The 19,921-nt window shown below is 44.3% G+C and overlaps 1 protein-coding gene across 3 annotated transcripts in view; it reads left to right on the top strand.

The window, feature by feature from the left end:
- The window catches only part of kdm6ba (lysine (K)-specific demethylase 6B, a), a 179,743-nt gene that overhangs the window by 116,138 nt on the left and 43,684 nt on the right, over positions 1 to 19,921 (top strand). The window contains exon 1 of one of the 3 annotated variants that reach the window (XM_046327992.1): positions 10,728 to 10,840. The exons of the other annotated variants lie outside the window; for them this stretch is intronic. The gene's annotated coding sequence lies outside the window, so the exon portion shown is untranslated. Of the gene's footprint in view, positions 1 to 10,727; positions 10,841 to 19,921 lie in introns of those variants that run through there. 3 annotated transcript variants of the gene reach the window in all.

Raw genomic sequence — 19,921 nt, 5'->3', positions numbered from 1 at the left:
TAGGGACATCTCTGTACACACACACACACTCTACACATCACCAAGTCACGGTAGGGACATCTCTGTACACACACACACACTCTACACATCACCAAGTCACGGTAGGGACATCTCTGTACACACACACACTCTACACATCACCAAGTCACGGTAGGGACATCTCTGTACACACACTCTACACATCACCAAGTCACAGTAGGGACATCTCTGTACACACACACACTACACATCACCAAGTCACAGTAGGGACATCTCTGTACACACACTCTACACATCACCAAGTCACGGTAGGGACATCTCTGTACACACACACACATCACTTATTACCTACACCTCTTTACTCACTCCCTCGCTCTCCAACTAATATGGGAGCTCTCCCTCCTTACAACATACAGTGAGTGTGTATTTGTATATGTGCGTGTGTGTTTGTGTGGTACAGCTTTCTTGGCATCTGTTCCCTCGAGTGTGTGACGGGTTGAGCGTGCGTGTTGGTGTGCTCCTGGGAGCGATTTCATGTCTCTCTGTTAAAGGTTAACTGTGCAACAGAGTGTACGTTTTAGCGTCTGTTACATAATGTGTGTGGGGGGAGTTGATAAAAGAGGTCAATGGAACGAAATGGGGAGTGTTTGAGGGGGAGAGAGAGAGCAAGAAAGACAGAGGGAGAGAGGGGGGATACAGAGAGAGAGAGAGAGAGACGGATAGAGAGGGGAGAGATAGAGAGAGAGATGGGGGGAGAGAGAGAGAGACAGGGAGAGAGAGACACAGAGAGAGAGAGATGGGGGGAGAGAGAGACACAGAGAGAGAGATGGGGGAGAGAGAGACACAGAGAGAGAGATGGGGGAGAGAGAGAGAGACAGGGAGAGAGAGACACAGAGAGAGAGAGAGAGAGAGAGATGGGGGGGAGAGAGAGAGATGGGGGGAGAGAGTGGGGGGGAATAATAATGTCCATGTAAATAAAATAACCAATGAACACCAACATGTGAAGTCCCTAGGAGCATGTTAAATGTGGTGCCCCACCAAAATATATATATATATTTTTTGAGTGCCAAAATAAATCACTGGCAGACCGTTTTTGATCTGTGCCCTTTGCCAACCCCTGTCCTACACTATATTTTTTAGTTAAATTCATTTGGAAGTGACGTACCATTACACATGATCTACTAATAGCACCAAGGTAAACCTGAGGAATGTAACCATGGCAAACTCATAAAGAGTTCATGGCATTAAGCGCTAACATATAATATATGTTTGTATCTTTAGAGAGAGAGAGAGAGAGAGAGAGCGCCAGGTGAGACTGTTTGTAGCTGCTGGTATAGGTGGGTGTTTGGGGTTGTTCCGGGCACTAGTCTGCGGTCAGTGTGTGTGTGTGTGGGTATATCATATATTTTTGTATCTTTATATATATATATATATATTTACTGGTTTTATTGACATGACTGAAACGGTATTTTGCCTAGTCTGTAATTGTCCATTTGTGGATCTCTCTCTTCTGTTTTTGTACAGTTGGTTGCTTTTGATTTGTATCGGCTTGTTCTTTTTATGAATACACAAACACTTACTAGCTTACACATAACACTGAACTCCCCCATAAAGTGATAAATATCGCTTACGGAATTATTGCAACTGAATTGGCTACAATGGGAAATCATAGTAGCCACAAACCACAGTTGGGTCACCTGCTACTGTCCTCCCTTCCACTGGCATACTGTCATGTTCATCTCATAACGGGTTTCTTTCTCTTTCTGTCGTCTGGTGGTAAAAGAAAGACTGTGAAAACAGCCTGGACAGACTGACAAACATCCTCACCTGCTGAGCACCGACTGACAAACATCCTCACCCTCAACACCGACTGACAAACATCCTCACCCTCAACACCGACTGACAAACATCCTCACCTGCTGAGCACCGACTGACAAACATCCTCACCCTCTGAGCACCGACTGACAAACATCCTCACCTGCCACCTGAGCATCCGACTGACAAACATCCTCACCCTCTGAGCACCGACTCAACACCGACTGACAAACATCCTCAACCGCTGAGCACCGACTGACAAACATCCTCACCCTCTGAGCACCGACTGACAAACATCCTCACCCTCAACACCGACTGACAAACATCCTCAACCGCTGAGCACCGACTGACAAACATCCTCACCCTCTGAGCACCGACTGACAAACATCCTCACCCGCTGAGCACCGACTGACAAACATCCTCACCCGCTGAGCACCGACTGACAAACATCCTCACCCGCTGAGCACCGACTGACAAACATCCTCACCCGCTGAGCACCGACTGACAAACATCCTCACCCGCTGAGCACCGACTGACAAACATCCTCACCCGCTGAGCACCGACTGACAAACATCATCACCCGCTGAGCACCGACTGACAAACATCCTCACCCGCTGAGCACCGGCTGACACCGGACGTCCGAGGACATTGAAAAGTAGTCTAAATTTGGTCAGTCCGCCCTGGACGGACCAACTCTGAACCAATCATAGACGTCAATGTTTCACAAGTTTGGACAGTAGAGAGCAGTATAGTACAGTAGAGAGCAGTATAGTACAGTAGAGAACAGTGTAGTACAGTATAGTATAGTAGAGAACAGTATAGTAGAGAACAGTATAGTACAGTAGAGAGCAGTATAGTACAGTAGAGAGCAGTATAGTACAGTAGAGAACAGTATAGTACAGTATAGTATAGTAGAGAACAGTATAGTAGAGAACAGTATAGTAGAGAACAGTACAGTAGAGAACAGAACAGTATAGTACAATAGAGAACAGTACAGTAGAGAACAATGGAGTACAGTAGAGAACAGTATAGTACAATAGAGAACAGTATAGTACAGTACAGTAGAAAATAGTATAGTACAGTAGAGAACAGAACAGTATAGTACAGTAAAGAACAGGAGAGAACAGTATAGTAGAGTACAGTATAGTACAGTGGAGTAGAGAACAGTAGAGAACAGTAGAGTACACTAGAGAACAGTAGGGAATAGTACAGTAGGGAACAGTAGAGAACAGTATAGTACAGTAGAGAACATTATAGTACAGTAGAGAACAGTGGCGTAGAGAGCAGTATAGTACAGTAGAGTACGGTAGAGAACAGTTTAGTACAGTACAGTAGAGAACAGAACAGTATAGTAGAAAACAGTATAGTGCAGTAGAGAACAGTATAGTACAGTAGAGAACATTAAAGTACAGTATAGTACAGTGGCATAGAGAGCAGTATAGTACAGTAGAGAATAGTATAGTACAGTAGAGAACAGTATAGTACAGTAGAGAACAGTGGCATAGAGAGCAGTATAGTACAGTAGAGAACAGTATAGTACAGTAGAGAACAGTATAGTACAATAGAGAACAGTATAGTACAATAGAGAACAGTATAGTACAATAGAGAACAGTATAGTACAGTAAAGAACAGTAGAGAACAGTATAGTACAGTAGAGAACAGTATAGTAGAGTAAAGAACAGAACAGTATAGTACAGTGGAGTAGAGTAGAGAACAGTGTAGTACAGTAGAGAACAGTATAGTAGAGTAAAGAACAGAACAGTATAGTACAGTGGAGTAGAGTAGAGAGCAGTATAGTACAGTAGAGAACAGTATAGTACAGTGGAGTAGAGTAGAGAACAGTGTAGTGCAGTACACTAGAGAACAGAACAATATTGTACAGTAGAGAACAGTATAGTACAGTAGAGAACATTATAGTACAGTAGAGAACAGTGGCGTAGAGAGCAGTATAGTACAGTAGAGTACGGTAGAGAACAGTGTAGTACAGAACAGTATAGTAGAGAACAGTATAGTGCAGTAGAGAACAGTATAGTACAGTGGAGTAGAGAACAGTATAGTACAGTGGAGTAGAGAACAGTATAGTGCAGTGGAGTAGAGAACAGTATAGTAGAGAACAGTGTAGAGAACAGTATAGTAGAGAACAGTATAGTGCAGTAGAGAACAGTATAGTACAGTAGAGAACAGTATAGTACAATAGAGAACAGTATAGTACAATAGAGAACAGTATAGTACAATAGAGAACAGTATAGTACAGTAAAGAACAGTAGAGAACAGTATAGTACAGTAGAGAACAGTATAGTAGAGTAAAGAACAGAACAGTATAGTACAGTGGAGTAGAGTAGAGAACAGTGTAGTACAGTAGAGAACAGTATAGTAGAGTAAAGAACAGAACAGTATAGTACAGTGGAGTAGAGTAGAGAGCAGTATAGTACAGTAGAGAACAGTATAGTACAGTGGAGTAGAGTAGAGAACAGTGTAGTGCAGTACACTAGAGAACAGAACAATATTGTACAGTAGAGAACAGTATAGTACAGTAGAGAACATTATAGTACAGTAGAGAACAGTGGCGTAGAGAGCAGTATAGTACAGTAGAGTACGGTAGAGAACAGTGTAGTACAGAACAGTATAGTAGAGAACAGTATAGTGCAGTAGAGAACAGTATAGTACAGTGGAGTAGAGAACAGTATAGTACAGTGGAGTAGAGAACAGTATAGTGCAGTGGAGTAGAGAACAGTATAGTAGAGAACAGTGTAGAGAACAGTATAGTAGAGAACAGTATAGTGCAGTAGAGAACAGTATAGTGCAGTGGAGTAGAGAACAGTATAGTACAGTGGAGTAGATAACAGTATAGTACAGTGGAGTAGAGAACAGTATAGTGCAGTGGAGTAGAGAACAGTATAGTACAGTGGAGTAGAGAACAGTATAGTACAGTGGAGTAGAGAACAGTATAGTGCAGTAGAGAACAGTATAGTACAGTGGAGTAGAGAACAGTATAGTACAGTGGAGTAGAGAACAGTATAGTAGAGAACAGTATAGTGCAGTAGAGTAGAGAACAGTACAGTACAGTGGAGTAGAGAACAGTATAGTACAGTGGAGTAGAGAACAGTATAGTACAGTGGAGTAGAGAACAGTACAGTGGAGTAGAGAACAGTATAGTACAGTGGAGTAGAGAACAGTATAGTACAGTGGAGTAGATAACAGTATAGTACAGTGGAGTAGAGAACAGTATAGTGCAGTAGAGAACAGTACAGTGGAGTAGAGAACAGTATAGTACAGTGGAGTAGAGAACAGTATAGTGCAGTAGAGAACAGTACAGTGGAGTAGAGAACAGTATAGTACAGTGGAGTAGAGAACAGTATAGTACAGTGGAGTAGAGAACAGTATAGTGCAGTAGAGAACAGTACAGTGGAGTAGAGAACAGTATAGTACAGTGGAGTAGAGAACAGTATAGTACAGTGGAGTAGAGAACAGTATAGTGCAGTAGAGAACAGTACAGTGGAGTAGAGAACAGTATAGTACAGTGGAGTAGAGAACAGTATAGTACAGTGGAGTAGAGAACAGTATAGTGCAGTAGAGAACAGTACAGTGGAGTAGAGAACAGTATAGTACAGTGGAGTAGAGAACAGTATAGTGCAGTGGAGTAGAGAACAGTATAGTGCAGTGGAGTAGAGAACAGTATAGTACAGTGGAGTAGAGAACAGTATAGTACAGTGGAGTAGAGAACAGTATAGTGCAGTAGAGTAGAGAACAGTATAGTACAGTGGAGTAGAGAACAGTATAGTGCAGTGGAGTAGAGAACAGTATAGTGCAGTGGAGTAGAGAACAGTATAGTGCAGTAAAGAACAGTATAGTACAGTGGAGTAGAGAACAGTATAGTACAGTGGAGTAGAGAACAGTATAGTGCAGTGGAGTAGAGAACAGTATAGTGCAGTGGAGTAGAGAACAGTATAGTGCAGTGGAGTAAAGAACAGTATAGTACAGTGGAGTAGAGAACAGTATAGTACAGTGGAGTAGAGAACAGTATAGTACAGTGGAGTAGAGAACAGTATAGTGCAGTAGAGAACAGTACAGTGGAGTAGAGAACAGTATAGTACAGTGGAGTAGAGAACAGTATAGTGCAGTGGAGTAGAGAACAGTATAGTGCAGTGGAGAAGAGTATAGTACAGTACAGTAGAGAACAGAACAGTATTGTACAGTAGGGAACAGTGTAGTACAGTACAGTAGAGAACAGAACAATATTGTATAGTAGAGAACAGTATAGTACAGTACAGTATAGTACAGTGGAGAACAGTATAGTACAGTAGGGAACCGTAAAGAACAGTATAGAACAGTAGGGTACAGTAGAGAACAGTACAGTACAGTAGAGAATGGTATAGTACAGTGGAGTAGAGAGCAGTATAGTACAGTGGAGTAGAGAGCAGTATAGTACAGTAGGGAACAGTAGAGAACAGTATAGTACAGTAGGGAACAGTAGAGAACAGTATAGTACAGTAGGGAACTGTATAGTACAGTGGAGTAGAGAGCAGTATAGTACAGTAGAGAGCAGTATAGTACAGTAGAGAGCAGTATAGTACAGTAGAGAACAGTATAGTACAGTAGAGAACAGTATAGTACAGTAGAGAGCAGTATAGTACAGTATAGTACAGTATAGTACAGTAGAGAGCAGTATAGTACAGTATAGTACAGTAAAGAACAGTATAGTACAGTGGAGTAGAGAGCAGTATAGTACAGTAGAGAGCAGTATAGTACAGTAGAGAGCAGTATAGTACAGTAGAGAACAGTATAGTACAGTAGAGAACAGTATAGTACAGTAGAGAGCAGTATAGTACAGTATAGTACAGTAGAGAACAGTATAGTACAGTAGAGAACAGTATAGTACAGTAGAGAGCAGTATAGTACAGTATAGTACAGTAGAGAGCAGTATAGTACAGCAGAGAGCAGTATAGTACAGTAGAGAACAGTATAGTACAGTAGAGAACAGTATAGTACAGTAGAGAACAGTATAGTACAGTAGAGAACAGTATAGTACAGTAGAGAGCAGTATAGTACAGTATAGTACAGTAGAGAGCAGTATAGTACAGTAGAGAGCAGTATAGTACAGTAGAGAGCAGTATAGTACAGTAGAGAGCAGTATAGTACAGTAGAGAGCAGTATAGTACAGTATAGTACAGTAGAGAACAGTATAGTACAGTAGAGAACAGTATAGTACAGTAGAGAGCAGTATAGTACAGTATAGTACAGTAGAGAGCAGTATAGTACAGTAGAGAGCAGTATAGTACAGTAGAGAGCAGTATAGTACAGTAGAGAACAGTATAGTACAGTAGAGAACAGTATAGTACAGTAGAGAGCAGTATAGTACAGTATAGTACAGTAGAGAGCAGTATAGTACAGTAGAGAGCATTATAGTACAGTAGAGAGCATTATAGTACAGTAGAGAACAGTATAGTACAGTAGAGAACAGTATAGTACAGTATAGTACAGTAGAGAGCAGTATAGTACAGTAGAGAGCAGTATAGTACAGTAGAGAGCAGTATAGTACAGTAGAGAACAGTACAGTAGAGTAGAGTAGAGTTCAGTACTGTACAAAAGAACACAGGGTAGAGTACATTGTAATGTACTGTTGTACTGTACTGAACATATCTACTTTTTGAGATTCATAATTAAGAGATGTAAGTCCGGTAGCATATGTTGTTCAATAACCAAAATACATTGTTTCTAACTCAAGCTGTCATGTCATAGCTGACATATGAACCTTAATTCAAAGTATATATTTAAGAGGTTTTTTTAATAAACATGGTCACATGGAAGATTTTACCGTAATTCTGTTACCAAACAGCATCTGCACAGTTCTTCCACTAAAGGTGTTTTTGTCAAATTTTCTGTGGCCATTTTTACAAATAATCCTTGTACATGGAGGTGGATGGTTTGTTCAACTTAGAAATCAATGTTATTTGTTGTTTGGTAACATCTTTGAGGTGGAACGTCAGAGTCTCAGCGTAATTGAGTGGGATTGCCCTTAACAACATCTACAAGCATTACACACACACACACACACACACACACACACACACACACACACACACACACACACACACACACACACACACACACACACACACACACACACACACACACACACACACACACACACACACACACACACACACACACACACACACACACACACACACACGACTGCTCCGTCTGTCGTCCATGCTCTGTGTTTTTACTCCTCTCTGTAATTCTCTTTTTTCCCTCTCCTTCTTTTCTCTCCTTCCTTTGTTTATGACGGTTGTTTCTCATCAGGTTGGACCAGCCCAAACCAGCATTTTTCAGTTAAAGTTATTTTGTTTACGTGTGTGTGTGTGTGTGTGTGTGTGTGTGTGCGTGCGGTGCGTGCGTGCACCAGTAAAAAGTTTGGACACATCTACTCATTCAAGGGTTTCTCTTTATTTTTACTATTTTCTACATTGTAGAATAATAGTGAAGACATCAAAACTATGAAATAACACATATGGAATCGTGTAGTAACCAAAAGAAGTGTTCAACAAATCCAAATCTATTTTAGATGTTAGATTCTTCAAAGTTTCCACCCTTTGCCTTGATAACAGCTTTGCACACACTTGGCATTCTCTCAACCAGCTTCATGAGGTAATCACCTGGAATGCATTTCAATTAACATGTGTGCCTTGTTAAAAGTACATTTGTGGAATTTCTTTCCTTCTTAATGCGTTTGAGCCAATCGTTTGTGTTGTGACAAGGTATGGGTGGTAATACAGATGATAGCCCTATATGGTAAAAGACCAATTTCATATTAGGGCAAGAACAGCTCAAATAATCAAAGCAAAACGACAGTCCATCATTACTTTGCGACATGAAAGTCAGTCAATCAGGAACATTTCAATAACTTTGAAAGTTTCTTCAAGTGCAGTCGAGAAAACCATCAAGCGCTATGATGAAACTGTCTCCCATGAGGACCACCACAGGAAAGGAAGAACCAGAGTTTGCCTCTGCTGCAGAGGATAAGTTCATTAGAGTTACCAGCCTTAAAAATGACACTTTACCAATTTGGACTGTTTTGTGTATGTCCATCACATGAAATCCAAATAAAAATATATTTAAATTACAGAATGTAAAGCAACACAATGTAATGCAAGGCACTGTACTTGCTTTGCCCATGAGACACAAGCAATGGACATTATAATAGTGGAAATCTGTCCTTTTGGTCTGATGAGTCCAACATTTTTTATTTTTGCTTCCAACCACTGTGTCTTTGTGAGATGCAGAGTAGGTGAACGGATGATCTCTGGCATGTGTGGTTCCCACCGTGAAGCATGGAGGAGGAGGTTTGGTAGTGTGGTGGTGCTTTGCTGGTGACACTGTCGTGATTTATCAATCACCCGACCTCAACCCAATTGAGAAGGTTTGGGATGAGTTGGCCCGCAGAGTGGAGGAAAAGCAGCATATGTGGGAACTCCTTCAACTCTGTTGGAAAAGCATACCAGGTGAAGCTGGTTGAGAGAATGCCAAGACTGTGCAAAGCTGTCATCAAGGCAAAGGGTGGCTACTTTGAGAAATAGATTGATTTGTTTAACACTTTTTTGGTTACTACATGATTCTATATGTGTTATTTCGCAGTTTTGATGTCCTCGCTGTTATTCCACAATGTAGAAAATAGTCAAAAATTAAGAAAATCCCTTGAATGAGTAGGTGTCCAAACGTTTGACTGGTACTGTATGTCTCCTGTACTTTGCACACAGTTTGTGCCTCACCAGAGCGATCTTGTGTTGCATCATCACACTGCTCTCGTGACTCCCTCATCCTAGACCAGTGTAACTCACCCACCCTGCTCTCTACAACCATTACCTACTCTATACCTATGATGAAGCACCCTACACACATACATACTGTACATACACACACGCACACCAGATGACACATTGCCTCATCGTCCTTTGACCTCCCCGTTGTTTGTGTGTGTGTGTGTGTGCAGGGTTCTTCATCATAGGTGTAGATCAGGTCATGGTTGTGGAGAACAGAATGTGCGTGCGCTCCGCAGATGGTCTCTCCCCTCTGCCCATGACCTCCATGTCACCCCTGTGACCTTGAGGTCACCCCTGAGATGCTCTCATCGATCAGCCCATTTGTTTACAGTAATGGATTAACCTGACAGCGTTACCAGAGATGGAGGGAGGAGAGGAGAAGGGGGCAGCGAGGGGAGGGGAGGATTGATGCTTGTGATTACCGTGATCGGAGAGGAGAGAGGGGTCAGATTGGGGTCATGGGGGAGGGGCATTATAGTTCCTATTGAGATGTGTAACATGCATGTGGCATGTCATGTTGCAGGTTGAGGGTCAGGCTTTGCTGTTCTTTGTGTTTCTGTTCTTTCCTCTTCTCCTTGTCTTTATACTCTCCTATCTACTCCTACATTTTCTAGCCACCTAATAATAATCATGAGAATAATAATCATGAGAATGATTATAATTATCATAATAATGATAATAATTACAATAATGATAAGAAGAAGAAGAATGATGATAATGATAATAATACATTGGATTTCAAGAGACTTTCAACATAGAACAAGGACATTGTACAACAAGGACATTGTACAACAAGGACATTGTACAACAAGGACATTGTACAACAAGGACATTGTACAACAAGGACACTTGTGCTCTTTTTCTTCCCCCTCCCGTTCCCTCTCCCTCTCTCCTCCCTATTCCTCACGTGACTGTATAGTAGAACACTGACTGCATCCCAAATGGTAACCTATTCCTTATATGGTACACTTTGGGCCCTGGTCAAAAGTAGTGCATGAAGTAGGGAATAGAATGCCCTTTGGTATGCAGACTTTGTCTCTCTGTGTTAGTGTGCCAGTCTATCCCAGTTCTCCAGTGCACTCTGACCCCCAGTTAGGTTGTGTTGTGTAACGGCTGAGATAACACGACTCTGACTGTAAATAACTGCCACACACACAACGGCCTGGTTACCGTAGCCGGAGAGAACACACGCTGCTAGACGACAGGCAACGCTGAGCTGTCAGGTAGAACTTGTTCACTGAATATTAGTGATATCGTTTTCTATCATATATGTATTCTATTATATTCTGTTATTCGGTTAGAATGGTCTGTGAAGTCTTTGTTTTTTGTTGGAGTATTAGGCATTTTGACTCGTAGGTGTGTATGTGACGGTGTGGTTGTGTGGAGGTAGGAGGGAATGTCGTGTGTTTTTGACAATGAAGAAGTATGTGTGTCAGTGAGAGATGTGTTACTTGCAGCATAACCACTGCATTTTGTGTGCGCGCTTAGCTCTGGTGAGTGTTTACGAGAGAAACTCTGTGTGTGTGTGTGTGTGTGTGTGTGTGTGTGTGTGTGTGTGTGTGTGTGTGTGTGTGTGTGTGTGTGTGTGTGTGTGTGTGTGTGTGTGTGTGTGTGTGTGTGTGTGTGTGTGTGTGTGTGTGTGTGTGTGTGTGTGTGTGTGTGTGTGTGTGTGTGTTTGTTTTCACAAGCATGTGTGTGTGGAGGGCAACGGGTGCACTGTGACCGCTCTCAGTGTGTGTGTGTGTGTCTTCAGGCTTGTCTGTCTCCTCTCAGACAACGTAACCTGATCCCACTCCTTTGGATCAAGGAGCAGGCCTCAAGACCCTCTCTCTCCCTTTCTGACTGTCTGCATCTCTTCTTTCATCCCCTACTCCCTCCCCTCTCACTCTACTCCCCTTGACCCTCACCCTTCTCTTCCCCCTCCCCTCTCACTCTACTCCCCTTGACCCTCACCCTTCTCTTCCCTCCCCTCTCACTCTACTCCCCTTGACCCTCACCCTTCTCTTCCCTCCCCTCTCACTCTACTCCCATTGACCCTCACCCTTCTCTTCCCTCCCCTCTCACTCTACTCCCCTTGACCCTCACCCTTCTCTTCCCTCCCCTCTCACTCTACTCCCATTGACCCTCACCCTTCTCTTCCCTCCCCTCTCACTCTACTCCCCTTGACCCTCACCCTTCTCTTCCCTCCCCTCTCACTCTACTCCCCTTGACCCTCACCCTTCTCTTCCCTCCCCTCTCACTCTACTCCCCTTGACCCTCACCCTTCTCTTCCCTCCCCTCTCACTCTACTCCCCTTGACCCTCACCCTTCTCTTCCCTCCCCTCTCACTCTACTCCCATTGACCCTCACCCTTCTCTTCCCTCCCCTCTCACTCTACTCCCCTTGACCCTCACCCTTCTCTTCCCTCCCCTCTCACTCTACTCCCCTTGACCCTCACCCTTCTCTTCCCTCCCCCTCTCACTCTACTCCCCTTGACCCTCACCCTTCTCTTCCCTCCCCTCTCACTCTATTCCCCTTGACCCTCACCCTTCTCTTCCCTCCCCTCTCACTCTATTTCCCTTGACCCTCACCCTTCTCTTCCCTCCCCTCTCACTCTACTCCCCTTGACCCTCACCCTTCTCTTCCCTCCCCTCTCACTCTACTCCCCTTGACCCTCACTCTTCCCTCCCCTCTCACTCTATTCCCCTTGACCCTCACCCTTATCTTCCCTCCCCTCTCACTCTACTCCCCTTGACCCTCACCCTTATCTTCCCTCCCCTTTCTCCCCCTCTCTCTAAATTGGAAGGCAGCGGTTGTGCAGTAACACACTATACTCCACGTCAGAGCTCAGGGTCTCCGCTTCACAGCTCCGTATGAGTTTTGACTGACAGCTGTTATAAACTTGAGCACCCTGCGCGAGATGAGAAGTCCCCCCCATCCCTCCCGCTAATTGAGCAACTGTTGCAGGGGTTTTGTTGTCTAAGTGAGGGACATGCTGAAAATGAAGAGTCGACTCTGTGTTATAATAATAATAACTGCCGCTTTGATGCCATACAAGCCAAACACCTGTGAGTCCAAATGTGGGCATGGCGTTCTACCCTGGCTTGTTCTGAACAGGATGAGCCCGTGTTTGTCGCGTATGAACGCACTCCTGACTCCATTCTATGCGCACCAAAATAATGTTCTGCTTCTTCCGACTTGCCTTGTGAAAACCTAACACTGTAAGATCGTATTTGATCATTCAGCAGTCAGGTTGGCAATAGAACATGCTTTCAAATTATGCCCGCCTGACCCAGATTGCGGTTGATAATGGACTGTGTCAATTCTGTGTTGGCAGGGATGCAGGGCTGTGTTCCAAACAAAACAACTGCAAGTGTGCTTCCTCTAGTTCCGCAACGGGCACAGCTCGGAGAGCTCAAAAACGCACCTTATAGTTGAAGACTTCTTTGAGTCATGAAAGTGCATTGGAATGATTTAGGGGACTGTGCCCAGCTTGGAGAGGTGTGTGTCCATTTGGAGACTCCAGTTAGTCCTGTCACTCAACCCTTGTGGTTGTTTTCTCTTATGTTGCACCCACACAACATTTCCCAAGGATATTCCTTGATGTCACTGAATGTACCCAGGGTATTTTCGGATTTCGTGATCAGCAAATGTGGCGAAAAGTACAGTACATGTCAAATCAACAGTACATGTCAAATCAACAGTACATGTCAAATCAACAGTACATGTCAAATCAACAGTACATGTCAAATCAACAGCGTGGTGTTTGGATTCCGTCTCGTGTCGGGTGAACCTTGAGTCGAATCATTTCCCCATTATCTCTCAAACTGCTGGCAGGTTATGCATACGCTTTCCTCTGTAAGAAACATTGCAATTTAGCCCCCATCCACATTGGCCAATTCCCACGAGGGCAAAGGGTTCATCGTCTCTATTAGGATCAATAGCTGTAAAGCCAGACCTTCATTATCTTACCACTGAGAAATGAATCGCTCATCATTTCTAGATGAGGTAAGAGCCATTTCTGTAATCTCCCATTTACGAGCTCTACTGTTCACTTGAAGACTGCAGTTCTTTGTTATAAGAGGTTTTAATATACAGCTGCCGTTTTATATTGACGAGTTGTGGGTCACGGGGAGCTGTAAATTGAATAGATGGGAAGGCGTAAACGGACATGGCTGACTGTACACTCAGAGAGGAAGAGAAGGAAAGGACCGGGGAGAGAAAGAAGGAAAGTGAGAGGAGAGGAGAGCGGGTACTAAACATTTGGCGTCATAAATAAAAGGACAGGAATCATTGGGGCGTGCGAGCCAGTGCTCAAGATAGCGTGAAATCTGACTTCACCGCCTTCTCTATCGCTCTATCCCCATGTTCTCTCTCTCTTCCTTCTTCCACACCTAGCTCTCTCTACCGCCCCTCCACCCATCCTTCTCTCTCTCCCACTTCTCCCCCTCTCTCTGTAGAGGGTAATTGAGGTGTATGACCTTGCTGTGGGCCTCAGCAGGTGTGAGGTATGGAGGGATAGAAGGAGGGAGACTGAGTTGGACACTAACCCTCCGGCAATAAGCTGTGGGTGTCTGATATATAGTTGGACACCAGCCCTCTGTCCGTAAGCAGTGGGTGTCTGATATATAGTTGGACACCGGCCCTCCGTCCATAAGCTGTGGGTGTCTGATATATAGTTGGACACCAGCCCTCTGTCCGTAAGCTGTGGGTGTCTGATATATAGTTGGACACCAGCCCTCTGTCCGTAAGCAGTGGGTGTCTGATATATAGTTGGACACCGGCCCTCCGTCCATAAGCTGTGGGTGTCTGATATAGTTGGACACCAGCCCTCTGTCCGTAAGCTGTGGGTGTCTGATATATAGTTGGACACTGGCCCTCCGTCCGTAAGCTGTGGGTGTCTGATATATAGTTGGACACTGGCCCTCCGTCCGTAAGCTGTGGGTGTCTGATATATAGTTGGACACCAGCCCTCTGTCCGTAAGCTGTGGGTGTCTGATATATAGTTGGACACCAGCCCTCCGGCCGTAAGCTGTGGGTGTCTGATATATAGTTGGACACCAGCCCTCCTTTTCGTAAGCTGTGGGTGTCTGATATATAGTTGGACACCAGCCCTCCTTTTCGTAAGCTGTGGGTGTCTGATATATAGTTGGACACCAGCCCTCCTTTTCGTAAGCAGTGGGTGTCTGATATATAGTTGGACACCGGCCCTCTGTCGGTAAGCTGTGGGTGTCTGATATATAGTTGGACACCGGCCCTCCGGCCGTAAGCTGTGGGTGTCTGATATATAGTTGGACACCGGCCCTCCGGCCGTAAGCTGTGGGTGTCTGATATATAGTTGGACACCGGCCCTCCGGCCGTAAGCTGTGGGTGTCTGATATATAGTTGGACACCAGCCCTCCTTTTCGTAAGCTGTGGGTGTCTGATATATAGTTGGACACCGGCCCTCTGTCGGTAAGCTGTGCGTGTCTGATATATAGTTGGACACCAGCCCTCTGTCCGTAAGCTGTGGGTGTCTGATATATAGTTGGACACCAGCCCTACGGCCGTAAGCTGTGGGTGTCTGATATTTGGACACCGGCCCTCTGTCCGTAAGCTGTGGGTGTCTGATATATAGTTGGACACCAGCCCTCCGGCCGTAAGCTGTGGGTGTCTGATATATAGTTGGACACCGGCCCTCTGTCCGTAAGCTGTGGGTGTCTGATATATAAACACTACCGTTCAAAAGTTTGGGGTCACTTAGAAATGTCCTTGTTTTTGAAAGAATAGCAATTTTTTTGTCCATTAAAATAACATCAAATTGATCAGAAATACAGTGTAGAAGAGGTGACTAAGGGATGCTGGCCTTCTAGGCAGAGTTGCAAAGAAAAAGCCATATCTCAGACTGGCCAGTAAAAATAAACGATTAAGATGGGCAAAAGAACACAGACACTGGACAGAGGACCTCTGCCTAGAAGGCCAGCATCCCGGAGTCGCCTCTTCACTGTTGACGTTGAGACTGGTGTTTTGCGGGTACTATTTAATGAAGCTGCCATTTGAGGACTTGTGAGGCGTCTGTTTCTCAAACTAGACACTAATGTACTTGTCCTCTTGCTCAGTTGTGCACCGGGGCCTCCCAGTCCTCTTTCTATTCTGGTTAGAGCCCGTTTGTGCTGTTCTGTGAAGGGAGTAGTACACAGTGTTGTACCAGATCTTCAGTGTGTTGGCAATTTCTTGCACGGAATGGCCTTTATTTTTCAGAACAAGAATAGACTGACGAGTTTCTGATGAAAGTTATTTGTTTCTGGACATTTTGGGCCTGTAATCGAACCCACAAATGCTGATGCTAGCATGATACTCAACTAGTTTAAAGAAGGCCAGTTTTATTGCTTCTTTAATCAGGACAACAGTTTTCAGCTGTGCTAACATGATTGCAAAAGGGTTTTCTAATGATCAGTTAGCCTTCTAAAATGAGAATCTTGGATGAGCTAACACAATGTGCTATTGGAACACAGGAGTGATGGTTGCTTATAATGGGCCTCTGTACGCGTGAGTAGATATTCCAGAAAAAATCTGCCGTTTTCAGCTACAATAGTTATTTACAATTTACAATGTCCACACTGTATTTCTGATAGATTTTATGTTATTTTAATGGACAAAAAATGCGCTTTTCTTTAAAAAATAAGGACATTTCTAAATGACCCCAAACTTTTGAACGGTAGTGTATATTAAATGAAGGAAATCTTTGACTATGTACAGAGGGCTGACCTGGCTCTCAAGAGAAGAAAGGGTATATGCACATTGCCCACAAAATGAGGTGGAAACTGACCTGCACTTCCTAACCTCCTGCCAAATGTATGACCATATTAGAGACACATATTTCCCTCAGATTACACAGACCCAGAGCCTCCCAAGTGGTGCAGTGGACTAGCTGCAAGCGCTGCAGTGCTAGCTGTGCCACTAGAGATTCTGGGTTCGAGTCCAGGCTCTGTCGCAGCCGGCCACGACCGGGAGACCCATGGGGTGGCGCACAATTGGCCCAGCGTTGTTAGGGGAGGGTTTGGCAGGCAGGCATGTCCTTGTCCCATCGTGCACTAGCGACTCCTGTGGCGGGCCGGGCGCAGTGCACGCTGAAACGGTCACCAGTTGTACGATGTTTCCTCTGACACATTGGCGCAGCTGGCTTCCAGGTTAAGTGGGCAAGAAGTGTCAAGAAGCAGTGCTGCTTGATTGGGTTTGTGTTGGGTTCGTGTCTCCCGAGTCCGTACGGGAGTTGCAGCGATGAGACAAGACTGTAACTACCAATTGGGGAGAAATAGGGGTAAAAAATGTTTTTAAAGATTACACAGACCAAAATCATTTGAAAACAAGTCCCATATCTATTAGGTGACCTGTTGCCACAAGAAACGGGCAACCAGTGAAGAACAAACACCATTGTAAATACAACCCATATTCATGTTTATTTGTTTTACTTGAACTATTTGCACATCATTACAACACTGTATATAGACATAATATGACATTTGAAATGTCTTTATTCTTTTTGAACTTTTGTGAGTGTAATGTTGTTCATTTTGATTGTTTATTTCACTTTTGTTTATTGTCCATTCCACTTGCTTTGGCAGTGTAAACATATGTTTCCCATGATAATAAAGCCCTGAATTGAATTGAATAGTAAGGGTAGGAGAGAGAGAGAGAGAGAGAGAGAGAGAGAGAGAGAGAGAGAGAGAGAGAGAGAGAGAGAGAGAGAGAGAGAGAGAGAGAGAGAGAGAGAGAGAGAGAGAGAGAGAGAGAGAGAGAGAGAGAGAGAGAGAGAGAGAGAGAGAGAGAGAGAGAGAGAGAGAGAGAGAGAGAGAGAGAGAGAGAGAGAGAGAGAGAGAGAGAGAGAGAGAGAGAGAGAGAGAGAGAGAGAGAGAGAGAGAGAGAGAGAGAGAGATTGTGTGTCAGTGAGTGTACAGTCCACAGTGTTATCAGTGCTGCTGTAATCAGTTTTATAACAGGGTTAGAGCCAGACTTACTGGATCCACAGGCCAGACCTGTCTGCTTCCCAAATGGGACTATTTCCATGACTCTCATTTTTTATTGCGTATTTCACTTTTGTTTTTTACCAATTTCACATGCTTTGGCAATGTAAACATATGTTTCCCATGAAATGTATATAGTCCAGGGCTGTCTATCTGGCTGTGGATGTTTTATTAGCATTTTAGTGAGAGAAACAAATGTATACGTGACAATATGTGTATAGGCGTGTAGATATTCGTAAGCGGCCCAAGCTATACCTAAACAGTATATAGGCCTATGGCTAGATGTGTGGGAGTAAAGGTAGCTTATAGCTATAATGTGTGTGTGCGTGCGTGCGTGTGTATTGGCATCTCTACTCCAAAGCAGTGTCAAACAGAACAGCCGTGTGATTTCACACAATCCTCTCTCCTCCCGTCCTCCCCCTCTCTTTCAATTCAATTTCAATTTAAGGGCTCTATTGGCATGGGAAATATATGTTAACATTGCCAAAGCAAGTGAAGTAGACAATAAACAAAAGTGAAATAAACAATAAAAAATGACCAGCAAACATTACACTCTCTCTCTCTGGCTTTATAGTATCTCTGCAATGGGTTCTGTCGACCTAGTAACCTTGACTCTGAACATACATTCATATAATATTATAATATCATACCCACGTTCTTCCTTCCTGTCTAGCACATACAGCTGTTTGTAGGTGTGTGTGTGTGATGAAGAAAGCAGTGTAAGCCCAGCGGCTCCTCCCTCCAGGGAGAGACAGACAGACAGACAGACAGACAGACAGACAGACAGACAGACAGACAGACAGACAGACAGACAGACAGACAGACAGACAGACAGACAGACAGACAGACAGACAGACAGACAGACAGACAGACAGACAGACAGACAGACAGACAGGTGGGGTGGAGATTGAGTTCTGCCTCATTTCCCCTGCCCTCGTGCAGCTGGGCAAGGACACACACACACGCATATACATACACACACTTACAGACGCATACATGTGTAGGATCTTTATTTGAGCCAGTTTGCTACAGCCGGAAAATAATCCTGCATTAACAGGAAATGTGAATTATTATGTGGATTATAATTAATGGACATTTTTTTGTGGGAGTTGATACATTTTTCGTTAGGGCAATTCAAGTCTGACTTTTAAAGTGGAAATTACAAACTTTAGACCCCTTTTTTAAACCTCGAAATACAAACTACAAGTTTGTAGGAAAAGTCTCAGCAATAAAAGAGTGATTAAATTAAGATCCAACATCTGTAGACCTCAATTCAGGTTGTAGGACTGTGTTCACCACGGCATAGTGAGGCAGTTGAGTGTGTGTGAAGTGTTCCGTTTGAGACTGTACTGTGTGTGACTGTAGTCTAGCTGTAGCCTGATTCCCCAGGATTCCAACTACAGACTGGCAGCCCGTCGCCACGGTGGCCGGGACAGATGAACCACTTGCGTGACATGAGACCAGTACAAAGCCACCACAGTACTTCCCCCAAAAACACACATACACACACACTCCATTTTTCATGGGGGGGGGTTAATAACCGCGACAACGGGTAAGGCTGTGCTGACATCAGCAGATTGGTGTGATGTAGTCACAGTGTTTATAAGGCATTGATCCTAGAAACATCAGAGAGGATATGTTCTCTCTAGCCAATGTTTAGCCAATCTATCTCTCTCTGTCACTTTACTTCCCTCTCCCCGTCATCCCTCTCTCTCTCTCTCTCTCCCCTCCCGTCTCTCTACCCTCCTCTCTCTCTCTCTCCTTCTCCCTCCCACCTCTCTCTCTCTGTCTGATGGTTATCCCTCTTTATCCGTCTCCCTCCTCTCCGTCTCTCTTCTGGTCTTTAATGTGATATGGGGGTCTGGTTGGTGTTTTAGAGGGGGCCCAAGGGAAGCTCTGTGTGTGTGTGTATGCGCGTGCGCGCTCCCCCTCCCTTTTAACTCTCTGACTTGACACTGCCCCTTTAAGAACCTGGCGGGCAGACAGCTAGGTAGAGAGAGGTATTTCTCTAGAGGGGAGACGGTGAGTGTCTTGTACAGTGTGGAGGTTGTGTGTGTTTAGTAGTGCATTTGAATGTGTGTCGTGTTAGTGTGTTTTCTGTGTGTGTGTGTGGTCCTCTGATGATTGTATAAACAGTATGTGGGGATCATGTGCGGTGTGTGAAGATAAAGAGGTCCTTTGTGTTAATGTGTGTTTGAGTGTCAACAGATGGGGCTGTAGCAGATGGGGATTGGGATGCAGCACACCACTGTCTCACACACACGCACACACGCACACACGCACACACGCACACGCACACACGCGCACACGCACACGCACACG

This window comes from Oncorhynchus gorbuscha, linkage group LG25, assembly GCF_021184085.1.
Source record: "Oncorhynchus gorbuscha isolate QuinsamMale2020 ecotype Even-year linkage group LG25, OgorEven_v1.0, whole genome shotgun sequence".
In the NCBI taxonomy this organism is placed as follows: Eukaryota; Metazoa; Chordata; class Actinopteri; order Salmoniformes; family Salmonidae; genus Oncorhynchus; species Oncorhynchus gorbuscha.
The sequence above is the reverse complement of the archived record's forward strand: the minus strand, read 5'-3'. Positions and strand labels throughout refer to the sequence as shown.